The 23,848-nt window shown below is 36.6% G+C and overlaps 2 pseudogenes; one reads left to right on the plus strand and one right to left on the minus strand.

Annotated features, from left to right (window-relative positions):
• Positions 1-650: 650 nt before the first annotated feature.
• On the minus strand, positions 651-4,303 carry LOC114257086 (putative germin-like protein 2-1; annotated as a pseudogene).
• A 3,145-nt stretch (positions 4,304-7,448) lies between these two features.
• Positions 7,449-9,195, plus strand: LOC145821428 (secreted RxLR effector protein 161 pseudogene; annotated as a pseudogene).
• The last annotated feature ends 14,653 nt before the right edge of the window (positions 9,196-23,848 follow it).

Below are 23,848 nucleotides of genomic sequence, written 5' to 3' on the forward strand. Positions count from 1 at the left end.
TCTATTGAAAACTGCAAACCTCTAGTATGATTTGCATTTTTTTAGTTAATTATGTTAAATAAAAAATTTTAACAAGAGGTATTTGTAATTTTTCAAACCACCAAAGGTAATTTGTACTTTAAAGAAATCTCAGGGGGTGTATTTGTAATTTACCCAAAAAATATCTAAAAAAATTCATTGATTTTTAACTTTCAGCGCTAATTTGAAAAATTTGTTACAGAAAATGTCACTAATTCTTAGTTTTAACGACAATTTATAAAAATTGTGACAAAAAAAGTAACTAATTATCAATTTTTAGCAACATGCAAAAAAAATCGTCACAAAAAAATATTTTTAGCAACAATTTTATTAAGACTTATTTTCAATAAGATTTGATGAGACTTAAGTCTAACTATTAGGACCTATTAATAATTTATCCTTAAATACTTAAACAGCGTGAAAACTAAGGACCATTTGAACTTCCATTTTTGTAGTTTGGGAAATCAAATTGACAAAATTTAAAAAAAATAAATTAAGAACTAAAGTGCAATATGCATGCTTTGACTACCATTTAATCAATACTCGTAAGGAAATCATTCATAGCCAATCCACTTATTTATGCTATATTAAAGTTTAACAAAGAGTGGATTCGTGAGTTTTCTCTTTATTTTCTAGTTGACGGGCCACCAAAATTGAGCTTGAAGATTATCCACTACCTTCTTGTCCACTTGGAATGCCTTGGCAAGAACATCATCATAAATCTTTGGATTTCACCCAAACACCGCATTAGCAACGGTAATGACACCGTGGTTTTGGCTACGCAGCCAGAAAGAGCTACTGCATTAGAATTTCCCTCATTAAATTGGAAGTGAATGAGACCCTTTGGGAACACAAAAACATCACTTGGATACAATACCAAGAGATTGTTGCCAAGGTTGGATGTCACAAAACCGACATAGAGAGTACCCTCTAAGACCATGAGGATCTCAGTTGCACGAGGGTGCGTGTGGGGAGGTTGAGGCCATAAGGTGTGAAGTTGATGCGAGCAAAGGAGATGCTAAGAGTATTGAGACCAGGTGTTTGCATGACTTTACAGGAGTGACCGTTGATCCGACTAGATTGGATGTGTTTCGTGGAGTGAGGAGGTTGGAGAAGAAAAAGTCATTAGCTGTGGCGAGCTTAGGGTCATTGCAGAATTTCCCATTTATGAACACTGCATGCAAAGAAATAATATTAGGTGAAAGAATATCATCACAATATTAGGCTAACAACAATTTTCATCTTCAAAGTCTACCTTTTGTGTCATTTTAGTTTCCAACATTTAGAGTTATAAAACAAATTAAGTTACTCGATTTTAACTTGTTGAAAACTCATTTGACTTCAATTTGTTATGTAAACAAATCAAATTTAAATACATTTTAAAAATCATTAAGTTTTTAGGTTAATCTTAAACATCCTAATACTCGATTAAATAAAGTTATATATATGTTATAAAAACCAAACTAGTCAAACTCGACTTGTTATCGGTTTGATTAAAACTCATTTAAGATCCACTAATAAGGTAAACAAACAAAACTTGAACATATTTTGAAACTTCTTGAGTTTTTAATTTGAACTTAAACAACCTAATACTTGTCTTGTCTCGTTTCATTTATAGCCTACCAATAATTTAATTGTGTCGATTTCAACCAAAAGTATTAAGAGTTTTAAAGTGGTTGACATGGCTAACACCATCAATATTCATCATTAGAATCAGGACTGTTTTTTGAACAAAAACAATACACCTTAAAAAAAACACATCCATTTACAAATTGACAAAAAAAAAAAAAAAATGTTATTGATAAAAAATGAACTAAATGCATATTTTTTTTAAAAAAAAATTGTAATTAATCCTTTTTTAATTTTTGCTGTGGTGTAATTTTTTGTCCCAAAAATGCTTATGATTTTGACAGTGAATATTGGCAGTAGTAATTATGGATACCACTGTAATACGCATTTAATAGTTTGGAAATGAAAATAACACAAATTAAAAAACCAAAATCATATAAACTGTATATTTTGACAACCAAAATATATAATTAACCATTCAATAAATGACTTCAAAATGAAAAGCCCATATGGACTATTAGAAGCTGAAGTTTTAATTATAATCAAAATGCAATTGCATTAAATAAGTTGTCACTAAAATCATATTTCAAAACATGGGACTTGAGTTGGGAAGGTATAAATTTGGGAGATAGTGTTGGATTTATTTTTCTAGTGTGGCCCAATAGCCTACATATTTTCTACATGTTTTAATTTATTTGGACTCCACAAATAGATAAAGCCAATATTTGAGATCAAGTTCAGTAAATAGAATTTTAATGTAATCACTCTTCTAAGATAAGAAGGAAACCTTGATGGATTAGGAATTATTCTGATAGAGTTTATCTGGCTCTCTTCTCTCCTCTATATAAGGATGGGTGACTCCCATTTCATATCATGAGTATTTTTCTATCACTTTAAGTTTTATAGTCATCCTAATTAAGAGAGACAGAGAGAAGAAGGTGAGCCAAAATTAAAGGTTCAACTCTAAAGGGGTATTTTCTCAACTTCTCTAATTCAATGGCTGACAAAGGTATATTCGTTTTATTCTTGAGTTGTATTGAATTCAAGATCCTGTAAAGTTTAATTCCGCATTATTATTATGGTTACATGTGTTATTAAATCTTACATGTGGTATCAGAGCTTTAGTTTGTGAATCAATATACCTTGGAATAATAATATATTTATGAATATTGTTATTATAGTTATAATTATTCATAACAACATATTTTTTGTTTATAAGGTTTGAACTCTCGGCATGTGTTGGTTATCTTGAATATACGCTGTATGTTCAACCTTGTAAGTTGCATGCCATATTTATTAGGCAGTGTCTGAATGGTACATCTAATCTCTTTCATATTCATTATGTATCAAAGAAACTCTTTTTGTGTTGTTAAAAGTCAAAGGTTGTGTGAAAGAAGATTTCATTCCTGATTTCTGAATCGTGACTAAGTATGCACATCATGGCCTCCCTCACTCACTTTGTTTTGTGATATGTTAGGTGCAATCTTTTATGTAATTCTATATGCTATTCATATGCATGTTTTGATTTATTATCAATTTTAGTGATAATAATTTTTATAATCATCATAATATGTTATTGAATTGAGTGTATTGCTTGCCGTTATGATAAAGTGCATAGATTAAAAGCAATTTTAGAATTTTACTGAATCGTTCGGACTATTAAATAAATATATTTATTTGATTGTATCACATTAAAGGATTATGTTTTTGCTTTGTTTAATTATGCACACTTATTGTCTATTATTGTTAAATATTTATATATTTTCATGATTAAAAATTGATATCATGATATAATTTTATGACATTGAATATTAACTATTAAAGTGGTTAATTCATATTAGGTGTAATTCTTATTAACCATTATTTTAGATATTCATGATTGTTATAATACATATCTAAATATTCCTGTTCATCCAGAGTTATTATTATTATATTGGTAATAGCAATCACATAAAAGAAATTTTAGAAATCATAAAAATAGTGATCTCATTAAAATTGTGATTGAATTAATGATAATTAAATAACTAAAAATTAATGAATAGAGAATATTGTTGGTTATTTCCGTATTCATAGGGTTTACTAATTTAGTAACTGCCATAGTGGCCTAGATTTGTAAAACTTATGAATATAGAACTACATAAAAGAATTGTTAAAAAGGGTAACATTAAGGTCGATAATATTCTCAATTGCAGTTATAATTAGGAGATTGAGACTAGCCCAAAGGAGAGTCACTTTCAAATAATTATGAACTGGGTAGGATAATGTAACTTATGTAATTTGAAAGATTAGAATCGAATACCCAAAGGTAACATGACTAGCTGAAAAATTGCATAAATTACTTTAGACCTACATAAGTGATTCTTGACGAATGGACAATAGATATACCTAAGTTTTGCCCAAAGGAAAAACTTATGTGATATCAATAGTTCATCATAATTCTCAAAGCTTTAATATGTATATTGTTCTATCTTATTTCAGTAAAAGTTCCCACCTCATTGCACTCTCTTGCATCGGGCGTCCCTCTACTTACTGGCTCGAATTTTTCGGAATGGTATGAACATGTTCAGTTTACACTGGGTGTGTTGGACCTCAATATGGCATTGCTTGAAGATAAACCTGCAGACATTAATGAATATAGTACTGCAGAACAAGTTGCTCTTTCTGAATCCTGGAAAAAGTCCAATAGACTCAGTTTGATGTTCATAAAGATGACCATTGCAAATAACATCAAGACCTCCTTACCTCAAACTGTTAATGCATTGGAATACTTAAAGGCTGTTGAAGATCGATTTAGATCTGCTGACAAGTCACTTGCTGGCACTATTATGGCTAAATTGACAACAATGAAATATGATGGCAACCGAGGAGTTCTGGATCACATCCTCAATATAGCTGACAAAGCTGCAAAGCTTAAAACTTTAGGAATGCAAGTTGATAAAACTTTCCTCGTGCAGTTTATTCTCAACTCACTTCCATCACAATACAGCGCATTCGAAATTCACTCTAACACCAATAAAGATAAGTGGAATTTGAATGAGCTGACTAATATGTGTGTTCAGGAGGAAGTGAGGTTGAGGGAGGAAGGACGTCAAACTGCATTGGCTGTAACTCATGGAGCTATAAAGAAAAAGAAGGGTAAGTTTGTAAAATCAAAGAAAAATCCACCAAAGAAAAAGAATGAACCTGGGGAAGAAAATCAGGCTAAGAATGGTTTCACTGTCAAGTGCTACTTTTGTGGCAAGAAGGGACATGTGAAGAAAGACTGCAGCAAGCGAAAGGCTTGGTTCGAAAAGAAAGGTAAGAAATTTTCTTTTGTTTGTTATGAATCAAATCTTGCTGAAGTACCTTCTAATACGTGGTGGATTGACTCTGGGGCCACGACCCACATTACAAATGACATGCAGGGATACCTCTCAACCAGGAAACCGAAGGAAAGTGAAAGATTTGTCTATATGGGGAACCGTCTCAAAGCTGAAGTCGTAGCTGTAGGAACCTATCGACTGATCTTAGAGACGGGTCATCAGATGGATCTAGAAGACACTTTTTATGTTTTTTCAATTTCTAGGAATTTAGTTTCGTTATCCAAATTGGATCGTGTTGGATATTCAGTGTTATTTAATTGTGGAAAACTCAATTTAATGTTTAATTCAAAAGTGATTGGTTCTGGTAATTTATGTGATGGTTTATATAAAATTACCTTAAATCATGAGTTTGCACAATCATTAGTAACTCTGCATTCGAATATTGGTTTAAAACGTGGTCTAATTAATGAAAAATCATCGATCTTGTGGCATAGACAGTTGGGGCACATCTCCAGAAATAGAATTGAAAAATTGGTGAAGAATGGGATTTTGGAAAACCTAGACTTCACTGATTTTCATATATATGTGGATTGCATTAAAGGAAAGCAAACCAAACACACCAAGAAAGGTGCCGCAAGAAGTAATGAGCTTCTTGAGATAATTCATACAGATATTTGCGGGCCACTCAACATCCCATGTCTTAGGGGTGAAAAATATTTTATCACATTTATAGATGACTTCTCACGTTATGGATATGTGTATCTAATTCATGAAAAGTCTCAGGCTGTTGACATCCTTGAGGTGTACATAACTGAAGTCGAGAGACAATTAGATAGAAAGGTTAAAATAGTGAGATCAGACAGGGGTGGTGAATATTATGGTAAATATGATGAGTCAGGCCAAAATCCTGGCCCATTTGCCAAATTCTTAGAAAAGAAAGGCATTTGTGCTCAATATACAATGCCTGGTACGCCACAGCAGAATGGAGTTGCTGAAAGGCGTAATCGTACACTTAAAGATATGGTTAGGAGTATGTTAAGTTACTCAATTGTACCTATTTCAATGTGGGGTGAAACTTTAAAAACTGCAATGTATATCTTAAATAGGGTTCCTAGTAAGGCGGTCCCAACAACTCCTTTTGAGTTGTGGACTGGTAGGAAACCTAGTTTGAGACACTTACATATTTGGGGTTGTCCAGCAGAGGCAAGAATCTTCAACCCACAAGAGAAAAAGTTGGACTCAAGAACAATATCTGGATATTTCATTGGTTATCCAGACAAGTCTAAAGGGTACAAATTTTATTGTCCTAATCACAGTACGAGGATAGTGGAGACTGGTAATGCTAGATTCCTAGAAAATGGTGAAATCAGTGGGAGTGAGAAAACATGAGTGGTGAATTTCGAGGAAATTAGGGTAGATATACCAACATTTGACCCTTATCGAAAAGTTGTTGTTCCTCAGACTATTCCACAGGCTGAGGAAAACGAACAACATGATGAAAATCCTTCACCACCTCATGTTTCACCACTTCATGAAAATACCACCATTGAAAATATTGTAGAACCACCACAACCGGTAGTTCTGAGAAGATCTCAGAGGGAAAGAAAGCCTGCCATTCCAGATGATTACATGGTGTATCTACAGGAATCTGATTTTGATATTGGGATTAACAAAGATCCAGTCTCATTTTCACAAGCCATGAATAGTGATGATTCTTCTAAATGGGTCAATGTTATAAATGAAGAGTTAAAATCCATGGAACAGAATAGTGTTTGGGATCTCGTCGAATTGCCTAATAACTGCAAAAAGGTCGGGTGTAAATGGGTCTTCAAGACCAAGCGTGACGCAAAAGGCAATATCGAATGATTTAAAGCCAGACTTGTTGCCAAAGGTTTTACTCAAAAAGAAAGCATAGACTATACAGAGACCTTCTCTCCAGTATCTAAGAAGGACTCGTTTAGAATCATCCTAGCATTGGTAGCTCATTATGACTTAGAGTTGCATCAAATGGATGTGAAAACTGCTTTTTTAAATGAGAATTTGGATGAAGAAATTTATATGGAGCAACCCGAAGGATTTGCAAAGAAAGGTAAAGAACATTTAGCTTGCAAATTAAAAAAATCCATATATGGCCTTAAACAAGCTTCTAGGCAATGGTATTTAAGGTTTAATGATACCATTACCTCTTTCGGATTTAAGGAAAATGTAGTTGATCAGTGCATATATTTGAAGGTTAGTGGGAGCAAGTTCATTATGTTGGTGCTATATGTGGATGACATTTTGTTAGCTAGTAATGACCTTGGCTTATTGCATGAAACCAATGAATATCTCTCCAAGAACTTTAAAATGGTCGATATGGGTGAGGCAAACTATGTTATTGGCATAGAGATCTTTAGGGATCGATCTCGAGGATTGCTAGGACTATCTCAAAAAGGATATATTGATCGTGTTTAGGAGAGATTCAATATGCAGTTTTGTTCAGCCGGTGATGCACCCATCATGAAGGGTGATAAATTAAGTGAAAAACAGTGTCCAAGGAATGACTTGGAAAGAAAACAAATGAAGGAAATTCCATATGCATCAGTTGTAGGAAGCTTGATGTATGCCCATACATGTACCAGGCCAGATATTAGTTTTGCAGTTGGAATGTTGGGAAGATTCCAAAGTAATCTTGGAATGGAACATTGGAAAGCAGTAAAGAAAGTTATGAGATATCTTCAGGGAACAAAGGATTATATGCTCACCTATAGGAGATCAGAACAGTTGGAAGTTATCGGATACTCAGACTCAGATTTTGCTGGTTGCCTTGATAGTAGAAAATCTACATCGGGTTTTGTTTTTCTACTAGCTAGTGGAGCAATTTCATGGAAGAGTGTGAAGCAGTCCACTATTGCTTCATCTACTATGGAGGCTGCGTTTGTGGCATGCTTTGAGGTTACAAATCATGCTTTATGGTTGCGAAATTTCATCTCAGGACTTGGTGTTGTTGACTCAATTGCCAGGCCGCTAAAGATATATTGTGAAAATACCGCAGCAGTTTTCTTCTCTAAGAATGGAAAGTACTCCAGTGGTTCCAAACACATGGAAGTAAAGTACTTGGTTGTTAGAGAGAGAGTCCAGAAACAACAAGTGTTAATTGAAAACTTAAGCACCTCTCTTATGATTGCTGATCCATTCACAAAGGGATTGCCACCAAAGACATACAAAGAGCATGTTATCAGGATAGGTCTTTTAAGCAACCCTTGATGTGTATGGTTAATCATGAGTGCTTATTTTTTAACACTATTTGCGCAATAATAATTTTGTTTCTATTTTTCCTATTTCTAAAAGTGTGTGTACACATTATTTTGAATATTGATAAACAGGAAATGTCTTAACAAGACAAATTACAGGGGCCTTTCAGGCAAATAATTATATATCCCAATAAAGGACTGGGTTGGTGAAGGTTATCAATGGTGTGGTGCATAGAAGGAAATATGACATAAATGTTATATAACCGCTATGACTCACATTGGTGATCTGAAGTAATCACAGTATTATAGTTTCTAATATATCTGAACTTATTGGCTATTTTTTTTTAAAATTCGTGATTACATGTCAAAGTTTTTAGTGTGGAATCCAATGAGTCAAAATTTTTTAAGTTGCATATTTTTGAAAAAAAACTCATAATTGCATCATAATCGGCTTAATGAGTCAAGTGGGAGAATGTTGGATTTATTTTTCTAGTGTGGCCCAATAGCCTACATATTTTCTACATGTTTTAATTTATTTGGACTCCACAAATAGATAAAGCCAATATTTGAGATCAAGTTCAGTAAATAGAATTTTAATATAATCACTTTTCTAAGATAAGAAGGAAACTTTGATGGATTAGGAATTCTTCTGATAGAGTTTATCTGGCCCTCTTCTCTCCTCTATATAAGCATGGGTGACTCCCCTTTCATATCATGAGTATTTTTCCATCACTTTAAGTTTTATAATCATCCTAATTAAGAGAGATAGAGAGAAGAAGGTGAGCCAAAATTAAAGGTTCAACTCTAAAGGGGTATTTTCTCAACTTCTCTAATTCAACGGCTGACAAAGGTATATTCGTTTTATTCTTGAGTTGCATTGAATTCAAGATCCTGTAAAGTTTAATTCCGCATTATTATTACATGTATTATTAAATCTTCCAGATAGAGTTGAATTACCTGCAGATTTAGAGTCATTAGTAGAAACACAGAAGTCTTGTAGAGGACTTAAGTCAGAAGCAGAGACAAGTGCAGAAGCTAAGGTCATGATGGCTATGCTTACAAGGATAAAGTGAGTGCCCATTTTAATTGAAGAAAATTGGAATTTCTATGCCTAATTGCGCTTGAAAGGAGGGTGGTAGTGATTTAGTATGGCAAAAGTGTCCATTTATAGATAGACAAGAGTAGTTAAATTTGTTATTATATAATTTCCAATACCAATCAGAAAAGACTTACCAAGTGGCTAATTGTTTTCAGCAATCATCTTTCAAAAAAAAAAAAAAAAACACGAACGGTTCTTCAACAACTGCAACCATTTCTAGTTTATTTTTTTGATTGCTTGCATCATTCTATTGATTTTTTTATTATATATTTTAATTATTTACTATTATTTTTTTATTAAAGACAATTTTAATTGTCTCATGCTATCATCTAAAATAAATTTTTATGAATAAACTTTCTGTGTTTTTTTTCCGTCATGTTGAGAGTTTAGAGTCCCAATTCAAAGTAAAGCTAAGTTCATAAAACTATTTTACAATTATTGAATGACCTCCATTACATGTAATGGAGAGAATCTCAATCCTTTAACAACTGAACTAGCGTGCGGGTTCGTACTTATATTAACTTTCGTGAATTTTCTCACTACACCTCTTATGTGAGAGCACAATTTCCTTGAGAGAGGTGGGTGTAATGAGAAAATTAGTAGGCGTACATAGAAGCACCATAAGAAAAATATTTCTTCTTTTTTTTTTGTTCCTTTAATTTTTAATTTTTTTTTACTTTTATATTTTTTACATAACATTTTCTCTCTATTGTATTTTGTAAAGAAAATGCAGTACAAAGTAAAAAAGTTATGAGAAAATATAGAAGAAAATGAAAAAATAACGTTTTGCCTCCCAAAAAAGGCTTAATGTGAGAGTTACATGACAATTTGTGTTAGACAATTAAACACTAAACTAATAGAAGGATCACATTAACTTAACTGAAAGTGTAAAGAATTGACTATTATAAATTACAATTGAAAAATAACAAGGGATCAAAATGAGATTTGACAAAAAGTGCAGGTGCCAAGTGTAATTTACCCTTATTATTATTTTATAAAATTCTGTTTATTATTATTATTATTAAAGTAAAATGTTGTTTCTGCTTGATTAATAAAGTTACTACTAGCCCACTAAACCAAATGATTTTAGTTCATGAGAGCATTGAAAAGAAAATTTCAGGTAATCACCCACTATAACAAATTAAGATTTTAGAGATAAAAAATTTGGAGATGGACTCACTTTTTAGTAATGATATATTTTGTTATATTTTTGTTGCTAAAAGTGGTGTTATTATAGTTTTAGAGATGAAATTGGACATTTAATGATGAAGTAGTATATCCTTTTAGGGCAAAAATTTGTTTAAAAATATAGTTTTTTTGAGACTAAATTATTTTATTTTTAAAAGTACATTTATTGGTGACCTTTTAAAAGATTTATCTCTAAAAAATTTTTTATTTTTATTTTTTATTTTTACTTTTCGGGATTACCTTTTAACAACTATTCTCGAAACGATAAAAATTAATTCTCAAATATTTTTTGCAATAAAATTTGCACCTTTAGGGATCAAAAAATTTTGTTCCTAAAACTCTTATATGTTGTATGCTGATAACAAATGTCTTTTAATATGAACTTTATTATTCAGTTTCAATGTTAATTTACATGTACATCTACTATTTCTTATAAATAATATGAATTTCATTATTCAGTTTCAGTGTTAATTTACATGCTCATCTACTATTTAATTATATAATTATTTTTCTTATTTATTTATTTATTTTATTTATCTCAACAAGTGGAATTACATGAAAATCTTAAATTTGAATTCGTTAAAGAGGCTGAAAAGTCAACAACTTCAATTTTGATTTGCTTCTATTTTTTTTTTTTTTGGGGTAGCTTTCGTGATTTATGAATTTATTCGCCAATTTTCAAATGACTCCATTATTATTATTATTATTAGTATTTTCTTTTTTGATTCAACTGAAATAGAAAGCATAAACTGTTAAAGCAGCATTACAACACTAGAGGATTAGTCCCTTACAATACTCATTCCAGTCATATCATCAATGACCACAGTTCTAACTTCATCTGATGGATCCTCCAATATTACCAAATGTTCATCTTGGGCCATTCCTATATTTGCTAACTTATCTGCAACTATGTTTCCCTCCCTAAAAGTGTGACTGAGAGTGCAATTGCATCTTTTTAATAGAAACTTTGCATAAATGTCTTCATTATGCTCATTAAACATGGTCTCTAGACGTACACTTTTACTACACAAAATATATGTACTCTTCAATCCAAAAATTTAAAAATTAAAATAAAAAATCACCAACTTCTCACAAAGCTCAAATGCTTGAAACAAGAGAGACATGTTGCGACTCTGGCACATCTGAGTTTGTCAATGGAGACGATCTGCTTGCCATTAAGGGTTTTGATGCCATATCTAAAGTCTTAATACACTAGCACAAAACCTATATCTCCAAATCCTGAAATTTCCACAAAAAAAAAAAAAAAAAAACCATGAAAATTCAGATTCTATCATCACAAATTTGTCCTTGGATCTCATAAACATAATAATAAAAAATAGCATATAAGACTGCTGCTGCATTAACATTTGAAATGGGGCAAAATTTGTATAAATAATCTCAATCAGCTTCAGCTCATTCCAACCTCTATGGTTTGTTACCTAATTGTTGTGATGCAATCCTTTTTCTCCTTTCAAGTGATCTTTTGTTTTCAGCACATTTAGTTTGGAAGTTTATACTAGCAGGATTAATTATGACATCATTCATTCTACAACTGTTACTGTTTGATTTATGTATTTTCAGGGAAGTGAATATGCTGCCTGGATTCTTGTCAATGGTTATGCAGTTAATCATGTCACTGTATCCACGCATCATCTGAAATCTCAATTGAGAAATATCAAAAGCCTCAATCAATTTATTGAGGAGAGTGGGTTCAAGTTGAACTCTGAAAGTGGTGTTCTAAAGGGTTTGTGATAAATAGCTTCTTACTTGCCCAATTTATTTTGTTGCTATTCAATCTTGAAAAGTTGTAATATATATATATATATATATATATATGTCTCTATTGCAGGTAAATCCCAATAATATAATGCTAGTAGTTGGCATCTGTATCTAGTCATTTAGTTGATGCAACAGTAAATAGGCATCACATGGCATGATGGCAACACCTAAATAGGATAAATTAAAATTCACAAATAAACTAAAATTAAGAACAGTTCTAACCTTGAATTCAGTAGACTCCAGCGGCCTTCTTTCATTGAGTTTGTCATATCTGCTTCTTCTTCTTCTTTCCTTTCTTTGATATGTGAACCTGCATTTGACAAGAACAAATAACATAAATAAAATGTCATATTAAAAATTTCATAATTAACTATTTACTCACTTCCTCGGACGAATGATGGCAATTAAACGATAAGGTGTATGCATGGGATTGTTGTTGTGAATGCACATGTGCAGTAGCTGGTGCAATAGGTCCAATTGCTTTATTCGTTCTTGTTGAGCTTGGATTGTGCTTTACATCTTCATTTGTACTTTCTTTTGGTTAAGCATAGCATCCATCATCTCGTTCATTTGTATCTCCATTTGTGCTTTATATTGGTTAAGTTGCTCTTGGACTTGCGTTTGGATGATATGAGTTTGTTCTTGTGATTGCCTATACCTCCAAATATATCTGTTGTAGAAGGACCCAATCCATATGTTCGAACATGACCAGGTCGCTCAGGTCCTAGAACCTGTGTGATAATCTCTTCATTTGTAGCATTGGATTGCGCCCCAAGCTCCTTCATTTGTGTCTGCAATTGTTAATTAGTTAATTAGCCACCAATAAAATTTATATTAACAAAACTGATAAGAGAATCATGAAAACAATCACAGCTGCAGCCACAGTTGAAGCACTAGCAGCAAACACAGCCAAATGGATAGATTGTTAGGTCTTAGTTAATATGGCGGATAGCCTTGTGGAGGGTATCCCCTAGGTGGAGGGTGTTGTCCAGGAGGATATACACTGGCGCCATGAGCAAGATGTGAGAAAAGCCCTCTGTCACCATCATGGTGTTCATCTTGTTTGTGCTTGTCCTTCCTCATTGTTTCTTCAACGCAAGAACACTAATTCCTAAGAGACAGAGAATCAAATCCAACAATGCAAGTATGTTAGACTTATCACAAGTAGAGCATATAACCAAAAAAAATACTATGATGTTAAAATCCCATAAGCATTGATTGCAGTGATTCCATCAAACAATTTCAAGGTAATGAATACAATACCCATTTAGCATAATGGCTAGGAGTAGAAAAATTAGATCAAGACCCTACAATCCATCCAAGAAAGATGTTTGGGACAACCAATATTGTAGCTAATTAATCGGATCAAAGAAACATATTCAATCTAAGCTGATCAAACCAAGTAACAAAATGATACTATATCTGCCTTCTTTTCAATAAAAAACTTGTACATAACACACAAAAGTAAGGGTCTACATTGGTTAGAACTATGTATTCTCAACTTTAGTGATAAACATAAACTAAGTAGTATAGACATGAGACATGTCACACGGCATGGACATGCAGACATGACAATTTTTAAAAAAATGCAAGACACAACACGCTTGGGGCACATTAAAAAATTATATTTTTATAAAATTTATCTAACAAGGGAACAAGAAGAATCAAAGAAAATAAACGGGTTGAAAACTACAAAGAAAGAAAAAAGAAAAGGGGCCAAATGAAGCTTAATAACAAACATAAATAATCATATTAGCAGAAAGAAGAGAGAAAAAAAATAACCATGTCTCCAGTTGGACAAATAAAAAAAATCAGCCAGCAAGGTGCATTACAAGCATATTCAAACCAATCAAACTAGAAAGAAGAAGTGCAGGCTCAGTGACATATAACATTTTTTGTGCAACAATTATATGTATTGTATATATACTTCTACAAATATACATACATCTTTGATGTTTCAGGTTCGAGTCGATGGGGGAGACACTGGTCTGCGTTGTAATCTAACTCTTAAGTTGTAATTTTATTCGCATTTTTATTTCAGTGAGGCTATGAGTTGTTAGATGCGAATCCAACCCGAATCAAGCATTTCAGAGAAGTTTGTGATGATAATGCTTTCAAGATTGCCACTTCGCTGATTATGACGGGGATCGAGCTGCCCGGTCAGCTCGCGGGGGTCCAGGGGGCAGCGCCCCTTGGCGGGTCCGGGGCAGCGCCACGGCGGGGTCGAGGGGAAGCGCCCCCGAAGCAAAATGCAAAAATGCATTCAAAGTTGCCTGTCCGAGCATGTTATATTTTTCCAGTTTTTCCAGTTTTGGCCTTCCCGCTCGAGCGGGGAAAGGGACGCTCGAGCGGGGATTGGAAGCTCTCAGCATCTCTGCAGTCGCCTGTAATAATACTGGAAGGTGTGATTTTACGCTCGAGCGGATGCTCCTACGCTCGAGCGCATCTCAGTTTGTTCGCACGCAGTTTTTGGTCAGTCCGCTCGAGCGGGCTGTGTTGAGCTCGAGCGGAGATCGCGGGACAGATTCTATAAATTCGCGTATTGGGTCAGATTTTTGGATAACTTCTCCAGATCTTCTTTTTGGTTTCTAGGGTTTATATCTGGGGATACTTTGTGAGTTTTCTTTGATGTTTTATTGAGTATTCAACTCATGTTCTAAAGAGAGTACATCAAAGGTTGTGTTTTGTTCTACAAAAGAGAGTGTTGTTCTTCAGTTGTGTATTCTGAAGAATTCGAGCCTGAAGCTGTGGTGGAATCCAGAGTGGCTCATCAGAGAGACAATTCCGTGGTGAAGATGGGGTTGGAAGAGGCACATAGAGGTTGGTTCAATTAGGCGTTGTGGATTCGCTAGGTAATTGAGAGTATACCTGTGTAATTCCTTTAATTCTTCTTAGTGGATTGTTCTTGTGGCTGTTGCCCGTGGTTTTTTGATCATAGTTGGAGGTGTCCAATTGTGGTTTTTTCCACGTTAAATCGCTGTGTCTCTTTGTCTTGATTGTTTGATTGGGATTGTTATATTCTGCTTAAAATTGATACATAATCACAAATCAACATCTAGGGGATTTCTAGATTTTTCAATTGGTATCAGAACGGGTCGTTCTATTTTTTTTAAAAAAATATTTTCTTTTAGAACGAGATCTTGTTTGATTTGTGATAATGGATACAATTCGTGAAGGAAATTCTATGGTTCGACCACCCCTACTTGATGGATCCAATTATCCTTTTTGGAAAGCTCGGATGAGATCTTTTTTAAAATCTATTGATGAAAAAGTTTGGCAATCCGTCATGAATGGGTGGACTGAACCAACAATTACTGTTGATGGAGTTACAATCCCCAAACCAGTTGATCAGTGGGACACAACTGATTACCAAAATAGTAGCTGGAATAGTAAAGCTATCAATTCTCTCTTTTGCGCCGTCACACCTGAAGAATTTAGTCGTATTTGTAATTGTGAAGTCGCAAAAGAGGCTTGGGATATCTTACAAACTATTCATGAGGGCACTCTGTAGACACCCCATTTTTGACCGACCTTGAGACTCAGACGTCACCGATTGAGCACTTGGTGATATTGCATAATGTGCTCGTTCAGAAGTTTCAGAGTCGCGGCTGCGAGCCCCGCCTCCGGACTTCCGGACCTTCTTCGGTGCCTTGCCTCGGTTTGCGAACCAGACTCGGTTTTCTCTGTTTCTTTTCCTAAGGGGAGGGAGAGGTTCCGTAGACCATCTCTCAATGTCCGTAGGCTACATTTGGTGGCCGTAGGCCATTTTGCCCATTTCGGAGTCCGGTTCCCGATTTTCGGAGCCGTCAGGCCGTGTGCCTCGGTTCGGGACCGCCTAACCATCTCCGTTTGCTCTGATTTTTGGCATACATCTTATTTTCTCCCTTTTGAGGGACACTGGGGTCTGAGAAACCCACTTCGTGGCCGAACGCCACTTTCGGTGTTTAACGGGCAGTTTCCGGGGCCCCGAACTGCGTGTTTTGGCCCCCGAACATTCATTTTGCATCGGTTTTCGTTCATTTTTGGCAGGTACCTCTGTTTTATCACCAGGAAGGTCACTGGAGGGTGGGAGGCTAGTAATTGTTGCAGCAACCAGTTATCTCTCCTCCGGAGCCTCCCGGCGCCCGTTTTTCCAACTTCCGGGCTAATGTTGAACACCCTAGGGGTAGTGTTGCCAACTTTCAACCACATAACTGTGATCTATACACCTTGGAGGGCCCAAAAAAGTCATGGCAGGCCATTAATTGTTATTTCCATTTTTGCCTCTCCTCTTCCGGGCCAATGTTGAACACCTTGGGCCCACTTTCTTGAACTTTGAACCACATATCTGTGATGTACACACTTGGGAGGACCCTAAAAGTTTATGGCCGGCCATTAATTTTTCTTTCCATTTTTGCCCCTCCTCTTCAAATGAAATGTTGAACACCCTGGAGTCACTGTTGCCAACCCCAAACCACATATATGTGATCTACACACATGAGAGGACACCAAAAGTTGGTGGGAGGCTAGTAATTTTGCCAAAAAGCCAACTTCTTTTTGGTCAAAAGTGTTTCAGCATGAATCCGGGAAGGAGAAAAAGCTGCGCGGCTTCACCGAAACGGGCGTAAATCTTTGCACAAGAGGAATTAAGATATGAGGCCACCACCATTGGAAAGCTTACTTCCGGGGCTTCATTTTGCACTCAAGAATCTCCCAAGTCCAAGTCCGGGGGGGAGAGATGTGGTTGGTTGAAGTCCGCTTGGACTGAATCTGCGCGGCTTCACGGAAAAGGGCATAACTTTTTTCTACAGGAGGAATTTTAATGCAAGGTTTGCGCCATTGGAAAGCTAACTTCTGGGGCTTCATCCTAGGGGGTGACCGGCCATTTTTTCTGGCCGGCCGGCCGTTTTTTTCTTTGACCTAGCCGGTCGGCTATGTTAAGTGGCTGGCCGGCCATTTGCAGAAAAAGTAACTGGCCGGCCTGCTTCTTCAGGTTGAGTGCATTCCAGCTGTGCCTTGGTTTTCCCCCAAAAAATATCTACATCCGGGGCCCCTTTTGAAAGAAGAAAAAGGATCATTTTTCACTAGACTTTTGAAGAGGCTCTTCTCTCTCTCTCTTAAATTTTGTTGACCTCCCAACTCAAGAAAGGGGTTACAAGGCTTTCTTGGAGGAGATACATACATAGCACCCCATTTCCTTCAAGTTTTGGGTTCCATTTCTTCATCATCTTCAAGCTCTACCACCACCCTTCCATTCCAGCAGCAAGGGGAAGAATTCCAGCAGCTTAGAGTCACCAAATCTGGTCCAAGAAGCAACAAAAGTGTTGGTCTTCAAAGGTAAGTCCAATTTCCCTCTTTTCTAGCTCATTCTTGCACCATCTCTAAGCCATCCATGCCTTTTGTTTCAAGCTCCGGCCCTAACTGAAAAGGGCCCTCTTTTGAGCTCATTGTCACTTTTCATTAAGGGCTCAACCCTGTTTGAGCCCTCCATATGCTACTTGCTTCAATACCCTTTGTAAATACCGTTTTCTTGCATGTTTAGTTAGCCTACCATGCTTTTGTTTTCGGCCATTTTACAGGCCTAGAGATAGTCTTATTTTGACCTATAATTCATGTTTTATTAAGGGTCTTTGGCTATTTGGTGATTATTTTGCATACCTCATGTTATAGCCACTTTTGAGCCTAATTTTGCATTGCATTTCTAGCATGTTTGTATTCTGTTTTGGCTGTTTTACAGTTCTGGAAATATGCTTATTTTTGGTCCCTCTTCAATGTTGTAGAAGGGAATTTTTCAGTTTGAGCATTGAATATACCACTTGCCTCTTTGGCTACCTTTTGGTTCGTTTTCTTGCATGTTTAGTTAGCCTACCATGCTTTTGTTTTCGGCCATTTTACAGGCCTAGAGATAGTCTTATTTTGATCTATACTTCATGTTTCATTAACACTTTTTTTCTGTTTGGTGATTATTTTGTATACTTCATGTTATAGCACCTTTTGAGCTTTGTTTTGCATCACATTTTTAGCATATTTTTATACTGATTTTGAGGCTTCCATATACTGTAAATGTTCATATTTTTGGTCCATATTCAGTGTTGTAGAAGGAAATTTTTCATTTTGGGTTTTTTTTATATCACTTGCTTCATTACCCCTTGAAAATACCGTATTCTTGCATGCCATTTTTGCCATATCTATACTTACTGTTTGGCCATGCTATAAACTGGAAAAGTGTTTATTTTGGGACTGTCTAGCTTCTGTCTTTGCATTGCATGTCCATATTGTGCATGTTTGGCCTAGCTATAGGCCATTTCGGGTGCCTAAATTCATATTTCGGGACAATTTCATGCATTTGGTGTCATTTCGCTTCATTTCGGGACTGTTTTCCCCCATATTTTGTTGCTGAAATTCTGTTAGAATGATTGCCATCCATTTCATGTCATTACATCGCATTCTGCCATCGCCTCGGTTTGCGTGCCCGTGTGCACGCATTTCGAGGCACCTCATTTTTATCCGTCGGCATCCGATGTGAGTGTGGCTGAGGCTCACTCGTGTTGGTATAAGCCCATTTGTCATTTTCCATGTCATTTGCATTGCGTATGCATTGCCTCGGTTTGCGTGCCCGTGTGCCCGCATTTCGAGGCACTTCATTTTCTGCCATCGGCATCTTATGTGAGTGTGGCTGAGGCTCTTTCATGTTAGCATAAGTCCATGTTGCATTTTTCATGACATTCGCATCGCTTTCGCATCGCCTCGGTTTGCGTGCCCGTGTGCACGCATTTCGAGGCACTCCATTTTTATCCGACGGCATCCCATGTGAGTGTGGCTGAGGCTCACTCATGTTGGTATAAGCCCATTTGTCATTCCCATATCATTTCATCATATCATATCATCGCCTCGGTTTGCGTGCCCGCGTGCACGTACTTCGAGACACATATCATTGCCTCGGTTTGCGTGCCCGCGTGCACGTACTTCGAGACACATATCATTGCCTCGGTTTGCGTGCCCGCGTGCCCGTACTTCGAGACACATATCATCGCCTCGGTTTGCGTGCCCGCGTGCACGTACTTCGAGACACATATCATTGCCTCGGTTTGCATGCCCGCGTGCACGTACTTCGAGACATATATCATCGCCTCGGTTTGCGTGCCCGCGTGCACACATTTCGAGACACACATCATTTTCTCGGTTTGCGTGCCCGTGTTCACGCACTCTGTGGCATTTCATTTTCATAGCATTCTGCATTTTCTCGGTTTGCGTGCCTGCGTGCACGCATTTCGAGGCATCTCATTTCATAGCATTGTGTACGTTAGGATTGTATCTTAGTTGCATTTCATGCATATCATTCATATTGCATCGTGTCCGGAATAGGAGTTCGCCCGGGCACGGGAAACGAGGTACATTTCGTACTCCGAGCGACGGAATGTGTCTCAATTCCCCAGTCACCGACACTCCGGATTATCCATGATGGAGTTAGGTTTTAGCTGTAGTTTCATGTGCATTCATCCTATATTGAGTTGTGCATTTCGACTCCTCGGCCATCATGCCTCGGTATGCGTGATTGGTGGCACGAGGATCGAGGCATGCATATATCTGTGAAAACACATTGCTATGCCCCTTTCCTGCTCTCTGTTGCAGCAAAATGAAGAATCAGCAACTTTTCAGAGTTTGGCACGCTTTTCAAGAATAACTGCCAAACAGAGGCTAATTGGGGCATTCCGGTGGATTTCCGCGCAAGACAACCCGGACATACATCACTCATCAGAAGCAAGGCAGTCCCTGGCTTGCACGCCAGTTTTATTTGCTTTCATAGTTAATTCATTAATTAATTAGAATTTTGTGATATTTTGGACTGTAATATTCTTTTATTTTGGGGACTGTAATATTTGGACTGTATTTTTATTCGGACCCTCCGAGTGAGGGCACAACTGTAATAAGTGTGCGTGAGTGTGTTGTATGTCTTCCAACCCCACGTCTTTCTCCCTTTTATTTATCCGCTTTTGATGGTTAGATTAGGGCATATTTCAATTAGCATACAGTATGACAGCATGTTTGCATCATTCATCTGTTTTGCATGCACCGGGCTCGGCGCATCATACTAACTGCATTGTATTTTCAATTCCAAGTTGAATACATGTTAGTTGTAGCATTTCATATGCCATCTTAGAATAGCCGAGCCTACTATAGTTGCATTTTGCATGTGTTGCATTAAGCATTTTTGTATACTTAGGATCATGCATGATTTCTAATGTAGTTTCTGTTTTGGCTTGGAGTACTCGGTAAGCTTTATGCTTTAGCATCCTTGCATGCGTGTGAGTGAATGCCATGATAGCATGCTTACCATGAGGCTATGTGCTTATCTGATATATCTGCCTGAATGCCTGGGGGTGAAGGTTGGGTTATCTGAATTGGAATAAATCATCAATTGTTTCAAGCCTACCTGCGGGTAGCAAACCATTTTCAAAAACAAGCATGAAATGTTTTGTTCCAATTCAGGCGATCCAGTCTATACTTGTATGCTGTGAGCATCACATAGTAACCTAGGCTAATAAACCGGAATAAGAACTCACAATGTTTTCAAAAATTGATATCATGGTTAGTAGAGGCCGGTCTATGACCGGGCGAGCGGGGGTGCTCACGAAGTGACCTTCCCCAATCGTACCCAAGTTCCCGAGCCGAGGCAACTTTGGTGATGACGGACACGTGGCCTTTTGGCACCGAGTCAGGGTTTCCTAAATTTCCCAAAATAAAATATTTAGGTGGCGACTCTGTATCTGGCAAAGCAGTCCATGTTTGGCACTTCTTTCAAAAAATCTGTTTTCCTAAAACGATTTGCCGGATTTGGACTCTTTGGTTCAGACTTAGAACCGTGACTACAAAGTCGAGTCCGAGCTGTGGCGAGGTCCCCCGCGGGCTTGTTACACACTCCTTCTGTGAAACGTTCAAAACTTCAAAGGCTCACATCTAGTTTCGAAAACCTTTCAATGAAAGATAGTGAGACCTTTGATGAATTTTATGCGAAGTTGAGTGACATTGTAAATTCCAGCTTCAATTTAGGTGAAAAAATTCCAGAATCCAAAATTGTGGAAAAATTTTGAGATCCTTGCCCGATCGGTTCCAACCAAAAGTTACGGCTATTGAGGAGGCTCAAGATGTTGACAACCTCAAGCTGGATCAATTGGTTGGAAATCTCCAAACTTATGAGGCACACAGGAATTTCAAACAGAAACAAAAAGATATTGCTTTTAGTAGTGCTCATAAAGTGGAAGAGGATTCTGATGAGGATTGCGAGATAGATTCCAAGATTATGGCTGCTTTTGTTAAACAATTTAAAAAATCTTTTTTGAAAAAGAATCCTAATCTTTTGGAATCTACTCATTCTCATAAATCTAAAGGCAAAGATAAACTCAAAATTAAGCCTATAGCCAAGAAGGAGAAAGGAAAGATACAAGAGAACTCTGAAAGACTCCAATGCTATGAATGCCAAGGATTTGGCCACTTTGCTTCAGAATGCCCTACTCGTTTGAGGAAGAAGAAAGCCCTCGCTATCACGTGGGATGATGAATCAGAATCTGATAAAGATGAAAGTGACAATGAAGATCACGGTGAAGAGGGTCATAAACAATTTCTGGCTTTCATGGCGGCTTCCGAAGCTGAAGGAAAAACAGATTCTCCGAAGAGGTCAGTTGAGAATATCACTGATGATGAATCCTCGGAGAGTGATCATGAAGAGCTTGAGCAAGCTTATGAAAAGTTGTATAAGGAGTCTCTTAACTTGTTCAAATTGAATGACAAGCTCACAAAGAAACTCAAAGCATGTGAAAGTGAGAATGTCAAACTTAAGGAGGAGATTTCCGAGGCCAGAATTAATGCCATCAAGGTAGCTGATGATCAACAAGTTCTTTGTGCAAAACTGTTGACTTGTGAGACGGAGAGGAATGAGCTACTGCAAACCCATGTCATGTATGAAGAAAAGATTGAATCTCTCGAGATGTCACAAGTTGCTTTGGAAGAACTAATGGTCAAGAAAGAGGAAGAGCTCAAGTGTGCTATGGCTACCATTGGTCTTTGGAACAAAGGATCAAAGACTTTGGAGGATATCATTGGGTCTCAACACATGAGTTGTGACAAGAGTGGTATTGGCTTTGGTGGTAAGAAAGATAAAAAACAGAGTGCTTCAACATCTCATGATACAAGAACTCAAGGAAAGGGAGAACAAAAAATCCAACAAGAGGAAAGACTTCTCAAACTCCCTAGAGTTGGTAAGGTAAAAGAAAAGAAGGTACACCCTGTTTTTGTTTGTCATCATTGTGGTATGCATGGTCATATTCGCCCTTATTGTTATAAGTTGCATGGGAAAGTGTCTCAAAAGGGTAGAAATTCGAATACTTTTTGGGTTAGGAGACAGCCTTACATGTCTAAGCGGAATACCAAGATTCATGAGGGTGTTCACTACACCACGACACTTACCAAGACCGCTAGACCTGATTTTGTTAAGACCAAAAAGATTTGGGTGAGAAAAGTTGACTTGTGTTAATTTGTTTGGTCGTTTTAGTTTATAGGTTTTTGTGTGTTTTTTTTCGGGTCTTTTAATGTGTGCTTGTTTGTTTTTTTGTCTTGCTTTGGTTAAGAAAAAAATTGAAAAAAAAAAAAAAAAGAAAAATTCCAAAAAGATTTTCTTAGTATGGTTTTGCAAGCTTGAAATTTTTGAGTGGTCCTTGGTACATATTGGAATTGATGAGAAAATCCATTACATGTTAATATGTGTGTGCTTTCTGGGGTCATTACTCATTTTGGAGTGTGTGTTCTTTGATTAGTATGTCTCATTCTGTACACATTCTTGGATTAGCAAATTCTGGAGTCTTCCGCCCTAGTGATTATTTTTTTCTATGGACTTCTGGCATTGTATCTTTTGCTTTTCTAGAGGAATTGACCTATACTAGCATATCATGGGTGATGTTGAGTCTCTTAACCACCTACCATCTTTTTGCATCTCCATGGCTTTCCCCTTAATTCTTTGCAGTCTAGCCATGAGGAAAAGGCTACCTCAAAGTCACCTACCAGGCCATCCTTATTATATCCATGCTTCTCTGGTTCAGTTTCCATACTCTTGAGCGTGTCAGCCACCAATGATTGTGCAAAAAGAAAAAGAAAAAGGAAAAAAAAAAGAAGAAGACAAAATATGAAAAAGAAAGAAAAAAAGTGCAAAAGAAAGAAAGAAAAAAAAAAATTCATTGATTGAGGGGGAGCCTCCGCCTTTACTCACCAAATACCCCTTGATTCCTAGTGGTTTGACTTTCCTTTGTCGTGCTTAAGATTTTCTTGTCGGAGGTCCAGCCTTCATATCACTACTAGGATTGAATCTAGTATTTGTCGAACTCCAAGAGTCACACACACATTTTTATCATGGGATCTATGCTTTTCACATAATGCATCACTTTCTTGCATGAGGAATCTTCTACAGACTGTGCACATTGTGTTTTCTTGTAATGGTGCTTCTTGGATAATCTTATGTGTTTTAAGGTACTAATCTGAAATTCCTTACTTGCTCCACCATATTATTTTTATCATTCTCTTCTTGTTCACTGTTTTTCAGTGTTTGTGGTTGCTTTTAGTGAGGGGGAGTTTGGTTCATCTTGATTTGGGTGTGTAAGTGAGTTTGGTTTTTCATTGCAAGAGTTGTTTAG

This window comes from Camellia sinensis, chromosome 1 (assembly GCF_055761805.1).
Source record: "Camellia sinensis isolate YWXY chromosome 1, ASM5576180v1, whole genome shotgun sequence".
In the NCBI taxonomy this organism is placed as follows: Eukaryota; Viridiplantae; Streptophyta; class Magnoliopsida; order Ericales; family Theaceae; genus Camellia; species Camellia sinensis.